Source organism: Nomia melanderi, chromosome 7, assembly GCF_051020985.1.
Source record: "Nomia melanderi isolate GNS246 chromosome 7, iyNomMela1, whole genome shotgun sequence".
NCBI classification, from domain to species: Eukaryota; Metazoa; Arthropoda; class Insecta; order Hymenoptera; family Halictidae; genus Nomia; species Nomia melanderi.
In genome coordinates this window covers 906,363-914,936 of record NC_135005.1, presented here as the reverse complement: position 1 = coordinate 914,936, position 8,574 = coordinate 906,363, and positions in this window count along the sequence as shown.

Genomic DNA, 8,574 nt, shown 5'->3' with positions numbered 1-8,574 from the left:
TCATGGGGGGGGGGGCACCAGAATTCACTAATTGCATTTTTTATTACACAAAGAAAGTATTCTTAAATAAATAACTCGTGAAAGATTTATTATCTTAATTTTTAGATGCGCGATGTTCATACGAATTTATTTTTAAACGTTCACAACATCGTATTTTTGGAACTTGTTATACGACCACTCAATATCAGATAAAAATTGAATGGAACTCATTCAGTACTACAAACATAAACACAATATTTGCATTTAATCAAAATTTGTATTACGAACAGTGTCACGCAATTCAATTAATAATACATACAATTGGCATCGAGAGTACTCGCAAGCCCCCTTTTTAATTAAAACATTGAAATTATCTAAATTTATTTGTAGATTTCACTCGACGATGTCGCAGCTTCAACGCTGTGAATTCCCGAACCCTTCATTCCCAATAGAATCGTGATAAACGCAGTTACGCGCACCTTCAGCATCCTGCGAAGAATTGAAGAAGGCCAATGGTACTATGGGGAAAAGTTTTCTCGTTACTCTATCAAGAGAAGATAACGCGAAGGATCAGCGGGACGATCGAGAGCGCGCCGGAACTTTAATCGATAGCGAGTATCCGCGACACGCGGGCAGATATTCAAATTCATTGGTAATCGGGGTGTAGGTATATACCCTGACAGAAAAAGTGTCCCGCGTGTGCCCACGCGCGGGATGCACGTCGAACGAGCTTATTTTTATACATTAAACCGAGATCCGGACGCGAAAGGGGGTGCCAGGAAAGCCGGCACGGCTGTCGGAGATGGTATCCTCATCCGGCAGAAAATCCCTTTGCTCGTAACTGAGGCTGGCTGGGTGCAGTAGTAACGCTAAGCTCGACGGGAGATGCCGCCTGCGGTCTCCATAAACAGCGCTTACGCCGCACGGGAAGCGGGCGTAGGGGAGGGTGTAATGTTCCCGACCCCTTGTTGTGTACGTCTCACCCTGCTACACCTACTACAACGAGGAACACCTCGTCGTTTCGCGGCACCTTGGTCGGTGCCAGCTCGTGCCGTGGCAGGATACACGAGGCTTTAAGGATGCGCCAAGCGCGAAACAAGAGACGTCCCTTTTCGACGCCCGGTGACCCGATGGATCGTTCCTTGCCTCTGTTACCGTTCCCTTTTCTCACTTTCTCTCCAGTTTCTCCTATGTCTCCTCCGCCATCTCTTTCTTCTTCTTTCAACCGTCACTCGTGATCCCGTTGGGAAAACCCTTCGAAATATTACCGGGTAAAAGTCTGGACGAAGCCTGCGTCGTCTATCTCGTCACGCCGATGTCTGTGTCGATTCTCCCTCCTGCAGACGGTCCGTAACCGCCCTCCCGGCCGAGAGTGGTTCGACGAAGAAGTCCTGCGCGGCCAGTATAATTAATATACGAGCCGGATTTCAATTATCGGCCCCTGGCCGAGATTATAGGAGCAGCGTCACGCAGTTACGTTATTTAATTATGTAATTAAATCGAGTCCCGGATCGGAACCGAGGGGCGAAGTGTTATTGGGAATCTGCCGATGAAACGGATGAACTCCGCCGGCTGGTGAAAGGTTGCCCTACTGGCGTTCCTCCAACGCGCACGCTAAGTTTAACGTTTCAAAAGCGGCGCAAACACAACCGTGCCGCTATTTATTCGGCTCAGTGTTATTTACGCGCGTCGTTGTAGCACGATTAATTCCGAATTCGATGTTAAGGAAACCCGATTATCGCATCGGTTTTGCGGGACATTCGTTTAAACATTCGTTCGTTTATCGCCGCCTACGGGAAAATCTAGCTCGCACGCCGCGATATTGCTCGGAAAGAACGGCTGGGCAAAATTAACGGGGAAAGGGGACTCGTGGCTGTTCCGTACTATTGACATGGAGTTGATTGTGCCTCGGTAACAAGGCACGATCGTCCATCTAGTCGCCATTATGCGTGCGCTATAGTCATGCCAGGCACAGTAATCGCAGCCCATACGGCAGTAATGCGGATCTAAACCCCTTCATCGTCGAGACCCTGGCTACCCTAGGCCCACCCTTTCAGAAATAACCTGTCGATACTGGTCGCGGCGAATCTCAGCACCGGGACACGTAACCGCGCAAAGCGGAGCAATAATAGACGCGTTATATACGTAACCCCGGAGGCTACAACGGGGCGACACGTAGACACACGGAGCTCTGGCTCCTGGCACTCTTACCACCCGGGTAAGGACGCTCTATATTTAATGCGCGGCCCGCGAAATCTAGGTCGGATTTCTGCTTCCAGACATTAAACAATTCAGAAGCCGGCAGGAGAGTTTCGATCCCAAAGTAGTTCCGGCTGCTTAAGAGAATCTCCTTGGAGCAATGAACAAGGGATTCGTCGGATTTGGAGATCCTTTTGCCACGACCCAATAAAACTGTCCGTCAATAGTTACTCCTAGTGACTACACCATTGGACAGCAGACGCGTTTATTGAAATCACTATGTAATATTTGAGAACCAAAAATTGTACAATTTACCATGTTCTCATGAAAATGTCATATAAACAATCTTGTCATATATTGTCATTACATTATCGTGTAAATAAATATTTTCTTCCAAACTTTCGGTGTGCAGATATAACGTAGATTTGTAAGATTTATCCCAAGCTTTCAATATCCTCTAAAGATTAAACATCTTATCAATCGTTACAGTGAATTGTTTGAACTTTATATGGCGAGAACAAGGGGAAGCGACGGTGGACTAATTCGACAGAAACCGCGGATCGAAAGGATAGAACCGCGGGACGAAGACGCGAATCGTGGAGCAGCCGGATTTGGAACTCGGTCAACGAATAACGACAATCACGTATTACATGACCTGCTGGGACGGTTACCTTGGCGAACGTTTCTTTCAGATCGCGCAGTTCCAGGCAGCGCCGTTTATATCCGTCAAGTGGCCGTAATGAATTCTAACTACGGCCGCTTGTTTCCGACTCGACGTAGACGACGACACGATTTACCCTCGTTTTGAAATCTAATTTAAGTTTAATCCGATAACCGTAGCTCTTTGATCGGCGCTTTGCTCTTTCTCTCTCTGTATGTATACATGTATATGTATCTCTGTCTATCTCTGTCTCCCTTCGTCGCTCCTCTTTTTTTCTCGCGTTGACTCCGCTCCCCGATCCCATGCGCTATTCACGAACTTCGTAAAACCGGGTCGAGCAGCAACGTCCCTGTGTCTCCCCGACCCCGGCGTTCATTAAATAATACGCAGCGAACGTAACCGAGTGAGTCCTTCGTCTTGTTCTGTCACGATTTCATCGGGATTCCCACAAATCTACCGCACCAAGGAATTCGATCCTTTTCTGTGGTCCGGCAGCAGGCGGTCCAGCTAATTGGAATGTTTGGCCAGAATATCTGGAGCAGTCCTTGCGGATGGATAGAATGTACGTCGTGGCGTTATCGGACACAGAGTGCGGGGTGTTCTGTAAATGGCACCGATGCCAATCGAACCGTCTCAGCTTGGATTAATTCTACCTTAGAGGGTATTCCTGTTTCTGGCGATAAAAGTAACGCTCTTTCCTTACATGTCATTAAACTATGGTCATTACAGTATTAATTAATGTAAACATTTTTTTATAAAGTCGAAAGTTTCGGTAATTGTAAATGCTTATAACCAAGCATATACTAACAAAACAAGAATTTAGCATTGCGACAAGGTTTTAATTCGTTCTCATCAGTTTTTTTATGTCTGTTAATGCTTGTTCTCAGTACCTACTTTGGTTTTAATGAGCTAAACGAATATAAATTTTTATCATATCGAGACTATTATGTACCGTTAAATGAGCTTAAGATGAATTGTTAAGTATCTGTGGATCTTATCTTAATGTCACATCAAGGATATAAAGATCTTATTAAAGTTTTCTTCATTACAGAACAGATCAAAAAGTGACTGTTTTTTTCTGGTAAATTTTTTTGGTTATAGTACTGTCAAACGGCTAACAACTAGATTAATCAAGGTGCTTATAATTCCCACGACCGAAAAATTCCTCGGTATTTATTGTAATTATCTTCATTATTTATATTATTTCAATAATGAAATAAATCTTTCATTGAGTATTGATGTTGTCACATACGTTATAATAATAATGGTTGTTAACGTGAATATTTCAAAGAAGATTCATATTTATGTATTCGAAAACAATTTTCAGTGCTTTGTTATTTAAAAATCAATTTCCATGTACCAGTTTATAACTTTTTTGCATATACGGCACTTCCCTGTTACATGATTTAGTCCATGACGTTTTACGAAATTTAAAAATGTTACTGTCAGCTCTTTACAATTACACCGTTGCTTCGTTCAAGAGACGAATGTAAACTCAGTGTACGCGGTATTTACCAAAATAAAATTAAATATTCAAAAATAAAAGTATAAGTTGTACAGTTTCGTAACAAAGAAAAAAATAGATATACCAATAGAAAGCGTTCAGTTGATCTACTTTAACGATCGCAACCATGTTTTCAAACCTGAGTAACTTTTACAATATTGCAGATGATATTTTCTCGCTTTAAAGGTAGGTACATTATTCACAGACTGAAAACTGAAAAAATTAAAAAGAATCAATTTTTTCGACTTTCCAGACCAGTAGACCCGTTAAAATATGTATCCGGTCTAGAACGCCGCCGGCACGGAAACGTTGGTTCCTTCGAATCTCGAACATTTTCTAGCAGGAAGGCAACTTTTGTTCCAGCGAGTAACTTTCTAAATCGATTTGAAATTTTCACACCAGGACCACGTCTTTGCCGGACCCATTCCATGTGTTCGCTCCGAAAAATTTACAGTATCAGACCGTCCCCGATCTACCCTTTTATACCTGTAATAGGACATGCGATCGATCTGGTGAAAATATTCCGACTTCCCGATGAATAGATCGAAATCCATGTTATTTAAGACTGACGATAAGACAACTTTCGTTTCCTTTGAAACCTTATAATATACAATTTAAAACATTTACATAAAAAAGATCTATAAGAAGTTATTTTCTCATGCACAGAAATTCATATATGGCCAACACAATAAAATAAAGTTTCTTTCACAATTTCATATTTAAAATATTGAACTATTGAAATATTATAATAACATAATTTTTATTCAATATATATTTCATGAGTTGACGTAAAAATGAAAATTCAACTGTGTACGACTGAGAAAGTGATTTGGTGTACTGATGTTAGATCAAGGAGGTTAACCTTTATTTGACTGATGGTAGATACATTTAGACTCGGGCAAAAGTTGTTTATAAGTCGCAATCGTTCGGAATAGATAAACGAAGGTGTACTTTCATCCCCTACCAATAGTCTGTCACGAACAGATGGACTTGGTAAGTAACTGACACTCGACGATCACCAACGTTCCCCAACCAAATCAAATTATTATAATTCCTTCAAATGAACGATAATTGCTTACAATCTTTTCAATATTGCGAAGGGTGCAACGATAGAGTAGACATATTTAGCAAGATAACCACGTACAGAACGACAAGCGACACAATTAGATAATCATTTCGTTAACCCATAAATAATGTGATTTCTGTACACTGCCCTTATTATTAAAAATCAAGATAAACAATACTTTTTTAATCTAAAATATAGTTTCCTTCGATATCTATAGATTATCCGTTTATACTTTATAATGAGGTTAACAAAAGTTTCGATTATTTTAATGTTCCAAAACAACAAAAGTATGCTAAAGCCACATTATTTTTTGAGTGATGTATATCAAATGTGATGTATGAGAATGGTCTGGCATTCAGCGTCCTAAGAGCAACATTTCGTTGCGGGTCCATTCGGACCCAACATCCGGCCCGTACGTCGCTGAAACCATCCGGCGTTCGAGGGTTAAATACGAAGGAGCCGGATCTCTGAGCCGGATAGACGAAATGTCGGGAAGTAAAGCGTGGATACCTTGTGGCTGGCATCAGCGCAAGCAGGCGCGGCGCAGGGGTACAAACGTGAAAGAGGAGGCTAGGTTCTACGTAGAGTGGATCGATCCGGCTGCCAGGTCAACCCTCGCCGCGGCTCACTCTCCCTGCACCCGGCCGTCCGCGAGGTATTTTGCGTTTATATCGCGCCGTTATTACTTACGCGCGACGGCGGCCGGTTCACTGAAAGAATCGGATAGAATTAGGCGGCCCGTTCTCAGATGCCGGAAAGACGGCCGTCGAGATTTTCGGATGCGCAAAGCGCTCTATTCGTTCCATCGGGGGATCATCGAGCCTCTATGCCGGAGGAAATCGACCAGGATTGGTTACGATTAATTCATGCTACTTTCGACTGCCGCCGATATGAACGGGCCGATCGATCCCGCCTGAATATTGGGCTCCCGCGGACGAGGAGAGAACGTCGCTTATGATCAATCGCGGAGCTCGCATAGGACCGTTCCGCGGATTTGGTTATTAGAGGATTTTAAGAGGAGATTGATAATCCGAAACGGTTATTAAATATCAAGGGGTAGTTATGGGAGAGCGAGAGAGAGTGTGGACAAAGAGTTGGTACATTATTCATGAAAGTGTTCGACGTTATCGGGTGTCGTTTAAAAACCGGAACGCGACGATGATCTTTCACTATTGTACGACTTCGGGTTATTAATCGCGTACCGTCCATGCCTTATTATTATCGAGCAGTAGATTTTTAAACGGGGTCACGTCCGAATGGACAAATTTATTAAAACGTTAATTAAACAGGAATGTTGCTGCTTTACCGCATGCTCCGTTCGGTTGAAAATTAAACGAAGCCTGTTTAAGAATGAATCTTGTTAAAATTTTATTAGATTTTTCGCGTTATTGTGCTCCCCGCATTTCTATGCGCTGAATATGCATAAATGTTGCAGTATGATTATGATCCGCGCGATGATATGGATTTTTCCTATGTTTCTGAGAATTTTTATCAGTTTTAATACGGTAGTAGAAATATTTCAAATGTGCGATGTGTCTTTTGATATTCAACGGCAGGAATGATATTTCATTCTAATGGGATGTGTACGGGATGCATCGTGGTAAACAGGCCGTCTAAGTAATTTCTCAACGGCGATGGTACGAAAAATGTTTCATACGTAATTTAAACAGCTTCAAAGGACGAATACGGTAGAAGAAAAAATGTTGTTACGAATATACTTTATTTTCGTTTTCATTAAAGACATTCGTGTTTATTTTATGTACAGAATGTTTTACATAATGTAACAAAGCCGGCGAGTGAGCTATTTTACATATGAAAATTGGTAAAAAATATACAGTAAAACATTTTCATTTGAGATCTCTTTTTTGAGAAAATTGAGGTTGAAAATTCAGAAAGTACACGTGCATTTGATTGATTCAGTCGAATACTGATGGCATAATTAGCAGGGAGTTGCTTTACATGCAAAAATATGTAAAAAACGTAGTATACTATTTTTTCTATGGGAACGTCTATTTCGAAAAAATTCAGCGTAAAAATTTATCGAGCACATCCAAGTGTATTCTATATTTTCAAATTATTTTTGCACGTAGAATCATGTACTGGCGTGGAATATTACGTTATCCGGGACATTCAAATTTCCATTTTTCTACAATAGCTTACTCTATAGGACTCACAATGACAAAACAATTTCTTTCATTTCAAATATACAAGATTTCTGGCAGCAGAAATAAATTTAAAATATTAATGTTTACTAATACATAGTTTTCAAGTATTTAATAAATTTAAATATGTATTAAGTGCTTAAAGCTACGCAGTCATGTTATGATTTTAAATTTAATAATTTTTTAAGAAATACGTAACTTTTTTTCATTAAAAATTTTGGGTGCACGGACAACAGAAACGGTAACTGTAGATTGACAAAAAAAGTTGTTCTTAGAATAAAAAGTACCATTTACTTAATAGAAATTAAAAATTGAAAGACTACGGGAGAATGAAAAAAAAATGAAATTAAAGGAGAAATTTTTTTGAAAATTTTTCCTTATCAATATGCAGATCTTTAAAAATAGTATAAAATGTACTTCCATTTTTTGTGTATCTTTCGCAGTTTACGAGCTTTAAACAGGGGGGTTCCGGATGAGCAGGTTGGTTTTCTTATTAAGTAAAAATATAACACTAACGAGATACGACGAAATTTTTAGTTAACTCAATAAACAATTGTGCAAAATTAATAAATAAGTCTCGACATATACCAGTTATCGAACAATCCTAATTCTGAATAAAAATTCATGACATGATTTAAAAAGACAAAAGTATGCAATGGATTTATTAATAAATATCAATAACTTTTCTCTCAATGTATCACAAGCAAGTTAATATATTGTAATCCGGAGGAAAATCACTTACAGAGTACAAGCATTATTTCATTCCATTAAAATAGAATAAACTTTGCCTCGCATATTGGCCACAATTATGTAAAATAAAGTTACTCGTTTGCATATTACAAATATTCATTTTCATCCGATATTACACGTAAGCAGGGTACAGACGCGATGAAAATTTTCTGAAATGTGTGCTGAACGGGCCAAGGCTGCATAGCGAATTTGTTGACCTAACGTGTACGGTCAGCGGAATCAGCACGCGGAATATAAGTATCTGACACAAAAA